Source organism: Amblyraja radiata, chromosome 1, assembly GCF_010909765.2.
Source record: "Amblyraja radiata isolate CabotCenter1 chromosome 1, sAmbRad1.1.pri, whole genome shotgun sequence".
In the NCBI taxonomy this organism is placed as follows: domain Eukaryota; kingdom Metazoa; phylum Chordata; class Chondrichthyes; order Rajiformes; family Rajidae; genus Amblyraja; species Amblyraja radiata.
The window spans coordinates 158613072-158627092 of NC_045956.1; the positions used below are offsets into that span (position 1 = coordinate 158613072).

At 44.5% G+C, this 14021-nt stretch overlaps 1 protein-coding gene across 1 annotated transcript in view; it reads right to left on the bottom strand.

Moving 5' to 3' along the window:
* mapk4 (mitogen-activated protein kinase 4) overlaps nucleotides 1-14021 on the bottom strand; it is an 84531-nt gene that overhangs the window by 43367 nt on the left and 27143 nt on the right. The window contains exon 2 of the mRNA XM_033033521.1: nucleotides 4034-4252. The gene's annotated coding sequence lies outside the window, so the exon portion shown is untranslated. The remainder of the gene's footprint in view (nucleotides 1-4033; nucleotides 4253-14021) is intronic.

A 14021-nucleotide genomic window follows, 5' to 3' on the forward strand; every position in this document is an offset into this window, starting at 1 on the left:
CCTTGCCACTTAGCAAACCATGGTCTGTACTTCATCCTCGGAACCAGAACATGATCAGCATTTAATTATTATTAGTGATACTGCTAGGGCTTGATATTCTGCAGGAAGTAACTCAACTCCTGCCTTTACAAAGGTATCTACATTCATCTACAAGGTACGTTTGAAAATAACGTTATTTGCTTGCCCGGATGAGTGACATACCAAAAAGTGAAAATTGACTATCAAGCCATTTATTAACAGGGGACACTGGTGATTTGCGCACCAGTGTTCCTTGCCCCTCCCCATCTCTGTAATCTCCATTCCTCTACCCTCAATATTACAAGGATTGCAGCCTGGATTCTGGAACTGCCTCCATGTACTTTTCAAACTCCTTTAAAACACCAGGATACTAAGCATTCCTTTCCTGGAGAGTTCAGGATCATATTGGTGGTTTGATAATCTATCCCAACCCTCCCACGTTTGAATCCCAGGCCCAACCGTGCAGTGCCAGCAAGCCATCATCAGTGCACCTGTAGCATAGATAGCAAACCTCTTAATAAGGATGAGGAGCAGTGAGAACCTCTGCATTGTGTAATGCACAGAACCATCTGGTTACTGTGTGGAATATGTGTTACTACTGGGTGATTGTCTGACCCCTTTACAGTCAATTGTTGGAGTGGGGTAATACATTTATTTTCCAATAAAGCTGTTACAGAGAGATTAAAGCACAATCAACTGGAAGGCATAACTTACTTTTAGACTGGAGTTTACTTAGGCCAATGAAATTAAATTGAATTATTCATTATCAAATTGAATTATTTAAAAAATATGTTCTCTCCATTTGTTGAAATATGGAACCTTAATGGTTTCTGACCCTGCTTTATAGGACTTTGGTTAGGCTGTATTTGGAGTATTAGGTGCAGTTCTGGTGGTCCCATTACAGGAAGGATGTGAAGAGTTTGGAAGGAATACAGAGGAAGTTTACCAGATTGATGCCTGGATTCGAGGGATATTAGTTACATGGAGAGATTGGACAGACTTGGATTAGAGAGGTTGGACAGACTCTGGAATGCAGGAGGTTGTGGGAAAACATGATAGAAGTATAAAACATTATGGGAGGCATAGACAGGGTACTCAGAACCTTCTTCCCAGATGGAAAAATCAAATACTGGAGGCCAAAGCTTTTAGGTGAGAGGGGCAAAGAGGCTTTTGGATAGGCACCTGAATATGCAAAGAATGGATGGATATGGGTTCTGTGCAGGTAGATAACAGATGGTCTTGGCATCATGCTCGGCATAGACATTGTGAGCTGACAGGCTTGTCTTTGTGCTGTTCTAACCTCCTCTGTGAATTCCTTAAATATTTTGCTGAATTCATCATACAAACCTTCAATCTCTTAATTGGGTAAACATTTGGGACTGGCAAAAGTTAACAGACTCGTTCAGCTGATATATCAATAACCATCAGTATCATTGACGTTGAGGCAGCATTTGATTGCGCATGCAAGGAGCTCTGACAAAATGGGCATCAAGATAATCGGAGACATACCTCACATAAAGCAGACTGGATGTGGTTGTTAAGAGTCTCAGGATCACTTCAAGAGCTCCCTAGACCCAACCATCTGTAGCTGCTTTAAAACCTTCCTTCTGTCAGCAAAGCCGAGACAACATTCAGGCAGGGGTTGATGTGGCAACTATCAGTTATGCCATCAAAATGCCTGTCAATAACCGTCTCCAGTAAGAGAGTCCAACTATCAGTGCTTTGCATTATCACTTCTGATTTCTCCATCATCAACATACTTGGGGGAGGGTCACCATTGACCAGGAACTCAGTTGGAACAGTTACATAAATACTGTGGCTACAAGAACAGGTCACAGGATAGATATCCTCTGATGAGTGACTCATCTCTTAATACCACATATTCTTTCCACTCTCTACAGGCTAGAAGCTGTTAGGTTACAGGAACACATTGATCAGTTGGTCAGTTGCAGATGGAATTTAATCCTGTTTAGTGTGAGGTAATGCACTTTGGGAGGACTGCCTTGGGATGGACGTACAATAATAGCTGGTCCCCAGGGCATATAGAGGTGTAGAAACACAAGTCCTGTGTGTGATGGAATGTCTCCACTTGTCAGGATGAGTACAGACTCACAGCAATTCTCAAGAAGCTCCACACCATCCAGTGAAAAGCAGTGTTGACTGGCACTCGACTAACCACCCTAACCATTAATTCCCCACACCACTGGCACATAGCAGCGGCACTGTGTATCATCTACAAAATGAACTCTGGTTACATAACTAAGCTTTAGGCTTTAAACTTTAGAGATACAGCATGGAAACAGGCCCTTCGGCCTACCGAGTCCACACCGACCAGCAATCACCCCGTACATTAATACTATCCTACACACTAGGGACAATTTGTAATCTTACCAAAGCCAATTAACCTACAAACCTGAATGTCTTTCAGATGTGGGAGGAAACCGGAGCACCCAGAGGAAACCCAAGTGGTCAGAAGGAGAATATACACACTCCGTACAGACAGCACCCATTGTCAGGATCGAACTAGTGTCCCTAGTGCTGTAAGGCAGCAACTCTACCGCTGCGCCACTGTGCTGCCCGTCAATCTGTTCTTATAGTATCTCCCAAACTATTATCAAGAATGACAATGGCAGCGGATACATGAGAATGCATCAGCTGCTGAATCCCCTACAAGTCACACGCTATTCTAGTTTCCTCCACAAAACTCCATCAGATTTGTGAGACCTGATCTCCCCAGCTACCTGCATAAAACCATGCTGGTGTCTCCGAATCAATACCTGCCTTTCCAAGCGAATATACATCCTATTCCTCAGAATCTTTAACAACAACTTTCTCTGATGTAAAGCTCACCAGCCTGTTTATCCAGGTTTATCCTTACTGTCCTTTTTGAGTAAGAGGACAACGTGAGCTGTCCTTCAGTATTCTGACATCTTACCCATGGCTATCAAAGATACACTCATCTCCATTAAAGCCCCAGGCATCTCCTTCCTCGCTTCTCTTAGCATCCTGGGATAGATCTCATCCGACCCTGGGGATTCATCTGCCCTAATGTGCTCCAATATTTCTAACACTCCCTGCTCCTTGATACAGGCACGCTCCAGAATATTTGTGTAGAAATGCTGGTTTATACCGAAGATAAACAGCGGGTCAGGCAGCATCTCTGGGGAAAAAAGATGGGTGACGTTTCGGGTCTGAAGAAGGGTTCTGACCCGAAACGTCACCCATTCTTTTTCCCCAATGATGCTGCTTGACCCACTGAGTTACTCCAGCACTTTGTGTCTATCATCTGCTCCAGAATATTACTGTACAGCCTCCCAAACTCTTGAACCTTCACATCCTTCTTCCTGCAGAATACAAAGAAAGCACGCACATTAATTCTGGGACTGAAAATTGGACCCTGAAGTTCTGCAGTAGTTAAATATCTTTCCAACCTAATTAAATGTTTTTGCCTACCTTAATTAAATGTTTATGTGATCATAAAACAATTGCTCATTCCTGTTAAAAAATTTAAGTTACTGCTTGTGCCCCTATCCTAAATGGAGATTACCAGAACATGAGAATTAAGAGCAGATTTCAGCACCCCTGCAGAGGGTCACTTGGATGACTTCAAAATCTCATGGGTGCACAGAATTAGTTGAGGTTTTATACAATTGTACTGATGTCTCCAAGTGATATTCCAGAACTGGCAATAAAAATCAACATTTCCTCTCTTAAATATGTCTTACTCTTTATAGCTCAAAGAGGGTCACCGAACCCATTATTTAGTTTAGTTTTTTTTCTTTAGAGATACAGAATGGAAACAGGCCCACCCAGTCCGCACCGACCAACAATCCCACAAAACCATGCAGGTCACGGGGAGAACGTACAAACTCCATAAAGACAGCATCCATAGTCAGAATCGAACCCGGGTCTCTGGCGCTTCAAGGCGGCAACTCCACCGTTGCACTGCCGGCACCGTAATATTTGCTGACACAATGCTTTGTATGTTTTTAATCTACCGATGTGTTTCTAGTACCTCAGAGAAGATTCTTTGGTGGACCCGCCCACAGCTGGCAACTTATCAGAGTATGTGACAATGCAAGCAATCCTCCCATGGTTGCCATCTGTCAAATGGCTATTTTAGATCCTCCTCTTGCCGAAGGATTGTTGGACACTCTACATCTTGTTGTTATATTCCAAGTTGGCTGTGCCTTCAGGAAATAGCCACAGCAGACAGAGCTGAAGAAGACATCTTCTGTGAAAACATTTGAAAACATATCAGAAATGCTGCTTCAAACATTAATCTAGCAATATCATCTGAAGCTGTGAAAAACGTAACAATAATAAAAATAAATTTCTTGCTATGATCTGGAGCAACGTATCTGAAAGTGTGATGAAAACTGATTGATCAGTGGCTTGTAAAATGAAATTTGATATATGTTTGACGAGTAAGATTTTACAGGCATGGGACAGAACTGAAGAAAGAGACACTATAAAGAGCTCTATCAAATAAATAACTAAGACCAACAATTTGAATAATATTTCATTCGCTGCCTTATACAATAATCACGATCTCTACAAACTGATATCAGAAGCCGATTCAGGAATTCAGATGAAAATTAACCAGAACATTTCTTCCAATTTTGCTCCATTGGGATATTTTCTCAATCAGAGGATTGGGGCATAGAAACATAGAAAATAGGTGCAGGAGGAGGCCATTTGGCCCGTCGAGCCAGCACCGCCATTCATTGTGATCATGGCTGATCGTCCCCAATCAATAACCCGTGCCTGCCTTCTCCCCATACCCCTTGATTCCACTATCCCCTAGACCAGGCACGTGCCATCAGGGAAGGCAAGGTAGGCACTGCCTACCCTGACTAAAATTATAAAATGGTAATTACTAAATATCAATAGTAAAGGCATGGGAGAATTATGCCTATCTAAGAGATCGATCTCAACCTTTCAACCGCAGCGCTTGCAACACGTGAAGGTCTGTGCAGCCCATGTGCCGTCAGCGCTGCTTCAAGCCGACAATTTCAAGAGGAGCTGAAGGCTACAGAAATTCTGCCTTTGCTGTACTGCGCATGCGCAGCGCTAGTTTCTTGGCGGGTTTTTCAAATATGGATTGCCATTATCTGAAGAGTATCTTAGGAAACAAAGAGAGAAGAATGGAGTTTGTGTACCAATAACGTGGTAAGTACATTTCTTAATGCTATATTTTTTTAAATACCGTATTTACCGGGGTGGGGGGGAGAGTTCCTTTCACAGTGTTTGGGGAGTCTGGCCCGAGGTAAAGTTGCGGGGAGGGGAGGAGTGTTGTGAAGGAGGGGGTCGGGATCATGCCACTTGCGATGCTCCTTGCACAGAGGCGCGCAATGCCACCGCATTGAGGCCGGGGGGGAGAAGTAGCTCGGGTGGCTGCGAGCGGCCGCCGGGCCGGACAGTGGAACCAGCTGCCACTTCAGCACCTTCTGCCGGCCCTCGCTCACCTCTGGCAGCTCTCCATCTAAAAACCTCTCACCTGCCGCTCGCTGGCCTCACTCATGTCAGCGCTTCCCGCAAATCCTTAAATTCCGACAGCGCGATTGAGGTTACTCGGCTGTCGGAATTTAAGGATTTGCGGGAAGTGGCTGACATGAGCGAAGTCGGCGAGCGGCAGGTGAGAGGTGTTCAGACGGAGAGCACTGCCAGAGGTGAGCGGGCCGGCAGAAGGCGCTGAAGTGGAGGCCAGTTCTGCTGTCGGGTCCCTGCGGCCGCTCACAGCTACCCGAGCTGCTTCTATCCCCGGCTACAATGCGGTGGCTCCACGCCCAGAGCGCCGCAGCAGCGGTGAGTGAGTGAGTTACTGGCATTATCCCCGACCCCCTCCTTCTCAACACTCCTGCCCTCCCCGCAACTTTACCCCTGGCACAGACTCTCCACACGCTATGAAAGGAACTCTTCCCCCAATTGGACCCTTGAACAAGTGTTGTCATTCAATAAGTTTACAACTGATTCAACTTTTCCCTGTGCTCCCATTTTTCCCACCATCTCTTCACCTGCCATCACCCTTCACCCCCCCCCCCGACCAAAACTGTACACAATACTCCAGATGTGGTCTCACCAGAGCCCCATACAACTGCAGAAGAACCTCTTTACTCCTATACTGAAATCCTCTTGTTATGAAGGCAAACATTCCATTAGCTTTCTTCACTGCCTGCTGTACCTGCACGCCAACTTTCAGTGACTGGTGTACAAGAACACCCAGGTCTCGCTGCACCTCCCCCTTACCTACATAACCCCATTGAGATAATAATCTGCCCCCCTTGTTTTTGTCGCCAAAGTGGATAACCACACATTTATCTATATTATACTGCATCTGCCACGCATCTGCCCATTCACTCAACCTGTCCAGGTGACCCTGCAACCTCCTAATATTGTCTTCAAAGTTCACACTGCCACCCAGCTTTGTGTCATCTGCAAACTTGCTAGTGTTGCTCCTAATTCCCTCTTCCAAATCATTAATATATATGGTAAACAGTTGCGGCCCCAACACCGAGCCTTGCGGCACTCCACTCGCCACTGCCTGTCATTCTGAAAAGAACCTGTTCACCCCTACTCTTTGCTTCCTGTCTGCCAACCAATTTTCTATCCATGTCAACACCCTACTCCCAATACCATGTGCTCTAATTTTAGTCACCAGTCTCCCGTGCGGGACCTTATCAAAGGCTTTCTGAAAGTCTAGATACACTACATCCATTGGCACCCTTCATCCATTTTACTTGTCACATCCTCAAAAAATTCCAGAAGATTAGTCAAGCATGATTTCCCTTTCATAGATTCATGTTGACATGGATTAATCCTTTTACTGCTATCCAAATGCCCCATTATTACCTCTTTAACAATTGACTCCAGCATCTTTCAAACCACGGAAGTTAGGCTAATGGTCTGTAATTCCCTGTTTTCTCTCCCGCTCCTTTCCTGAAAAGTTGGATAACATTAGCTATTCTCCAATCCACAGGAACTGATCCTGAATCTATTGAACATTGGAAAATGATCACCAATGCGTCCACTATTTCTAGAGCCACGTCCCCGGGATGCAGACCATCAGGCCCAGGGGATTTATCATCCTTCAGTCCCATTAGCCTACCCAATACTATTTCTCGCCTAATGAAAATTTATTTCAGTTCCTCAACCCCCTTAGATCCTCTGTCTTCCAGTACATCTGGGAGATTGTTTGTATCTTCCTTAGTGAAGACAGATCCGAAGTACCTGTTCAACTCTTCTGCCATTTCCTTGTTACCCATAATAATTTCACCCATGTCTGCCTTCAAGGGACCCACATTTGACTTTGCTACTCTTTTTCCCTTAACATATCTAAAGAAGCTTTTACTGTCCATCTTTATATTCCTGGCCAGCTTCCCCTCGTACTTCATCTTTTCAGCCCGTATTGCCCGTTTTGTTTCCTTCTGTTGTCCTATGAAAGTTTCCCAATCCTCTGGCTTCCGGCTACTCTTTGCTGTGTTATACAACTTTTCTTTCAGTTTTATTCTATCCCGAATTTCTATTGTCAGCCACGGTTGCCTCCTAATTCCCTTAGAATCTTTCTTCCTTTTTGGAATGAAATGATCCTGCATCTTCCGGATTATGCCCAGATATTCCTGCCATTGCTGTTCCACCATCATTCCTGCTAGGATCCCTTTCCAGTCTACCTTGGCCAGCTCTTCTCTCATGCCTTCATAGTCCCCTTTGTTCAACTGCATCACTGACACTTCCGATTTAACCTTCTCCTTCTCAAATTGCAGATTGCAGACTGTGGGGATGAACTTTTTCTGGGTCCAATTTGAAATATTTTCTTAGTGTTTTTTTAGGTGTGATTGGGTTTCTTCATTATAGTTAGATATTTAATGAAAAACTGGAGCCGAAGCACTCGTCACTGCAGTACACAACTAATCATAATCTGCAAACCTGAGACAGAACTATTTATTCTTTCTTTCTGTCCGATATCCAGTTCTCAGTCTTTAAATATATTCCCCCCAGACTTATGTGTTCGAACCCTGTTGACCAATCTGCTTGTGGAAAGTCTCACAAAAATACAAACAGACCACAACCACTGGAAATCCTTATCTAGCCTATCAGTCACACCCTCAAAAACTCCAGTAGATAAATTGAAGATGATTTCCATTTCATAAATCCATGAGAACTCTGCCCAATCCTATTTGTCTTTGCAAGAAGTTGTATTATTACTTCCTTCATCATAGATTCCAGCCTTGCAATCCTCCGATTTACAGGGACGAATCTAGATTCGATAGAATTGTCATCATGATAACCAGAATGTCATCAAGTTCTCCCTACTATTTTTTGATGACTTCATTCCTTCAGTTCCTCAGTCTCACCATTTCTTTGATTGTCTGGTATTTCTGGCAGTTTTTTTAAATAGTAGACCAGGTGCGGAACCGTTGGCCTCGTCCCCCCAAGGCAATATTCCACCACTGACCCACAGCTCCCCAACTGTGCAGGCCCGGCTGACGGGTTCCCATTGTAACGCCAGAGATCCCTGTTGTGACGCGAGTCACGGCAACCTTCCCCCAACTGCGCAAACGTGGCAGGCAAGTGGGAGCACGACTGCAACGTTTTTAATGTTCAAAATGGCAATAACCTATAAAATATAAGATCAATATGAACGCATCTCACTCTCACTCTTCAGTTCCCTATTCCCCTCCTCCATTATCCTCTCCCTCCCCACCCTCCACAAACCCTCCTCTGCTTCCTCCCCTCCTCCCTCTTCCCCTCCCCTCACCATCCCTCTTCCTATCCCTATCCTTCTCCATTCCCCCTCATCCCCCAGCACTCCCTCCCCATCCTCTTCACCTTCCCTCTTCTTTCCCCTCTGCTCCTCCCCTACCCCACTCTCTCCCTCCCTCTCCTTTCACCTACCCTCAGTCACTTCCTCCCTCCATAACCCCTCTCCCCTCCTCTCCCTTTATCCCCCTACTCCCCCCCTCCTCACCTCCCCCCTATCCCACCCCCCGCTCTCCCTCACCTCCCCCACTGCCCTCCTCTCCCTCTATCCTCCACTCCCTACCTCCCCCACTCTCCCTCCTCACATCCCACATTTTCCCCTCTCCCTCCCTACCCCTCCTCTCCCTCTATCCCCTTGCTCGCCCACTCCTCACCTCCCCTCTATCCCACCCCACCACAATGAAAATCGCAATGTTTTTAAAAATAGATTTCTCAATGAAAATCATGTTTTCTCATTAAAATAACCTAAACACAATGTTAGCCGTTAATGAAAATGGAAGAACTTTATTAAAAGAATATAGTCAATGTCAATGAAAATCGTAATTTTTGTTTAATGAGATTCGGGATCTCATTGTGAGGTAATTGTGACGTCGAATGCGGCTGGCGTGCAGGGGGGGGGGCTTTCTGGAGAGCTAGTATGGGTGTTGTGGGCTGAAGGGACAGGTTTCCAGAGGGCTAGTATGGACATTGTGGGCCGAATGGACTCTTGTGCTGGCAGCTGAGTTACTCAAGCCAGTTGTGCTGGTAGCTCACTCATTCACGGCTGGTGGGCTGGCAGTTGACTCACGGCTATTCCTTGAAATTCCATTTCAAGCAGGATGTAAGGCCACCAAATTCAAGTGCAGTTTCTTACCACTTCAAGCAGGGTGCAAGGCCACCAAATTCAACTGCAGTCTCATACTATTTCAAGCAAGGCCACTAAAGACAGCGAGTCGTCACCTCTCCCTCCTCCATCTTGCAGAGACTGAGCACGCCCACCAGAAGGGGCGTGGCCTTCATGGCGTGATTGACAGGAGAGAGAATCTCCACATTTTTAAAACACTAATAACTCTTTTATTTTCCATCGATAGGAAAAATCCTCGTCACCTAATGAGTGGAGGTGGACTCTGAGTAGGATGGCCAAAAATCACAGCCTTACGTGGTAGCGTTTTTTCTAAAATCAATTTAAAGCGCAAACAGAAAGTGGTCAAGCTTAGACTTTTAATTATATAGAAGCCAAGGCAACTTTAATTAGGCACGGCAATTTTACGTAGGCAAGGCAACTTTTTGTAGGCAACGCACCTTTAATTAGGCAAGGCAATTTTAATTAGGCAACACAGCTTTAACATTTCCAAATCAAAGGCAACACAGCTTTAGCATTTCCAAACCACAGGCAACACAGCTTTAGCATTTCCAAACCAAAGGCAACTCAGCTTTAGCATTTCCAAACCAAAGGCAACAAAGCTTTAGCATTTCCAAACCAAAGGCAACATAGCTTTAGCATTTCCAAACCAAAGGCAACATAGCTTTAGCATTTCCAAACCAAAGGCAACATAGCTTTAGCAACTATATTTTCAAACCACATTAAGGGCACTGACAGGTCAGTAAAACTACTCACAGTTTAGTAGACATGTGTTCAGTGTTATTCACAGCTCAGACTGAGAGACGTGACCCTCTCACTCCCCCATCTTGCAGAGACTGACTGAGGCACTTAACACTTCCGGGTTTTATAGTCCCTCTAGAAGGGGCATGGCCTTCAGGAGAGAAAATCTCAACATCTTTTAAACACTAATAACTCTTTTATTTTTAATGGATTGGAAAAATCCTCTTGTCCTGCGCAGCGGAGGGGGACTGAGTAAGATGGCAAAAAATCACAGGCGTAAGTGGCAGCGTTTTATTTTAAATCAATATACAGAATAACAGGAAGTGGTCAAGATCAGACTTTTAGTAATATAGATATCCCTGTCCTTGTCACTGTCACACAGGAGCCCTGGTCCCCCAATGCAATATTGCACCACTAACCCGTAGCTCACACGGGAGGCGTGGTCCATCAACTGAACCTGTTCCCGAACGTAAGATTTCTGCACTCCCCTGCCTCCCTCAGCAGTGGACTTAAAAAAAATTACAATTGTACTTACCCTGCCTGCCGCAGCAGTTCCAATTGCAATACCAATTCACCCTTCCCCTTCCTGTTGAAGCACTTGCTGTGATATCCCATTGAGGTGAAAAGTTCAGAGTGTTCCTGTTTTGCAACGTTGTATTGAAGTGTATTGGAAGCTAGCAGAAAGGATTTTAATAGTAAAAATCTTGTAAAAGTTGGCATTTTTAAAGCTTTACTCATCAATAATGTGAAATATAGCATCACTGGAAGCTCCTGAAAAAAGACTCTCTGTGAGAAGCTGCAGTTACTGTTGGCAACATCCCATTGTGATGTCATTGTGGCACTTGGCAACCAGAGAGCCCGTTGTGATTGGTGCACTGTGAATGGCATTGTGACATCATCGCTGGAAGCTGCTGGAAAAAGGCTCTCTGTGAGAAGCTGCGGTTACCGTTGGTAACGTCCCATTGTGATATCATTTGTAAATGAGATCCATTGTGATTGGACATCTGTGAGATGGCATTGTGACATCATCACTGGAAGCTGCTGGAAAAAGGCTCTCTGTGAGAAGCGTTTTTTGGCTTTAAAAAAAAACTTTAATCATGAACAACTTGTCAAATATGGGATGATATCTTAAGTGAACCTGAGTATGGCGTGGTCGGGAAAAATGTGAGTTGGAATATGTAACAATTTAAATGCTAGCGCGTAGCCTTTTGAGGAAAGTATAAGACATACATACACTCACACACAGACAAGATGAGACCTTTATAGGTACATACTAGACCAAGTGGGACCCGTTGGGTTCTTGTCACAGTGGAGGCCTGGTCCCCTGGTCCCCTAGAATATGTAAAAAATTAAGCGCTTAAAATTGAGGAAGACACAACATACATACATACACGCACACAAGATGAGACTTTTAATATATAGACAGATTTAGATAGATAGATATGTCTTAGTCTGCAAAGAAAGATACTATGTTAATTCCACCATTTCATTACTCCCCATTATCACCAAAATGTACACCCTTGCTATGCTTTTCTTTTTTATACTTACCTGCAGAAATTCTCAGCCCATTTTATACTTCTTACCATTTTACCAGCATATTGCTTTTTTTTAAAGCAAATTCTTAGGGCCTACTTTGTTCACTTGTATGAACTTTTGGAGGCTAGGCTCCATGTCATTATTAACTTGTTTAGTCGACCATGTGAGAGAATGAACTTTATATTACACGTTCACATGCCACTGCCCTGCACAGCCTGTTTCTACCTTCTGTCCAAGGTCCATAAGTAGGACCGTCCAAACAGACACATTGCTTCAGCCTGCCCTTGGCCCACTTTGAGCCCTTCCTCTCACTGCGGATCCAGTACCTTCCCATTTACATCCACGGCTGTTATGATTCCACCTGTCACATTGATGGTTTCCAATTCCCTGGTTCCAACCAGTTCATCATCCATGATAGACATACAATCCTTAAACCCCCCCCCCCCTCCCCCAGGGATCGGAGGGCTGTCAATTTCTTCCTTGATTGGAGACCCAACCAGTTTCCCTTCACCAGCATACTGATTCACATGGCTGATCACATCTTCATCTGGGAAACCTCTCCTTCGACTCTGCTCACTTTTGCAGATCAAATGTATTGCTGTGGACATTCACATGGGCTCAGGGGCCACCTGTATTTTTGTGAGTTACATGGATGTGTTTCAGTCATTCTGGGACCCACTCGCTCAATTATTTCGCTGGTACATAGATAAATGCATTGGTGATGCCTCCTGCACTAATACTGATTTCCAAAATTTAATTCCTGTTGCCGCAAATTTCAGCCTGCTCTCATCCTCACATGATCCATCTAGATGGCAGGGAATAGGCGAGCCAAAATCCATTGCAAGCCGGCAGAATTCTAGTTACTTTGGCTATACTTCCTCTTATCTTGCCTCCAGTAACGATTCCATCCCATTCTCCCACTTCCTTTGTCTATGTTGCATTTGCTCCGTTGAAGAGATGTTCTGCACAGGCACCATTGAAATGTCTTCCTTTTCCTTAACCAAGGCTTCAGACTACCAGAGGGGAAGAACCCTCAGTTGCATCTCATCTATTTCCCACGCTTCTGCTCTCACCCTCTCCTCCTGGGCAGAGCAAGAACAGAGATCCCCTGGTCATCACCTTCCACTCAACTATTTTCCACATTCAATGGATCGTCTTTCACAATGTTTGTCAGATTCTGCCAAAAGAAAAATACTTTCCTTTCCTTTTAGCATCTCAAATAAGTAAATGTTCCAACCCTTCCAACAACTCCCTAATGGCACTTTCTCACTTTCCATGCAACCACATGGAATGCAACACCTATTCTTTCACTTATTCCCCTCCAATCAGTCTTTTGTAGTGAAGTAACTATTCACTTGCAATGATCACAATGTGATCTCCTCGATGCTGGACAAACCAAACATAGATTATGTGATCATTTTGTACAGGTAGATCTGCTGTAATGTGATAATTGCGTTCCTAAGAAATCGTGTCGAAAATGGTGTGAGAAAAACAATTGTGTCCACAACAACACACATGATAGGAGTCTCAAGAAGAGTCCCGACCTGAAACATCATCTATCCATTTTTCTCCAGAGATGTCTGAAGAAGGATCTGGACCCGAACCATCACCTATCCATGTTCTCCTGAGATGCTACCTGACCCGCTGAGTTACTCCCGAACTTTATGTCCTTTTGTGTAAACAAGCATGTGCAGCTGCTCGTTTCTACTTTACTGAAAGGAGAACTACCGTACCAGCATTCAGTCCACATGATTGACCCTGCACTTCCAGTTTCCTGCCACTTTACAATGTTACAATAAAGGCATAATGCAAGCTTGAGGAAACATGGAAACGTAGACAATAGGTGCAGAAGTAGGCCATTCGGCCCTTCGAGCCAGCACTGCCATTCAATATGATCATGGCTAAACATCCAAAATCAGTACCCCGTTCCTGCTTTTCCCCCTTATCCCTTGATTCTCTAAGCCCGAAGAGCTAAATCTAACTATCTCTTGAAAACAACAGATCATCTTCCACCTGTGTATGTTGCAGCCTTCCTAACTCAATATCAAATTCTCAACTTTGAATAACTTTTCTTTCGGTCTTTCTCAGAACAGACAGTTTCACCTGCCATCATTTTGGGTTAGCA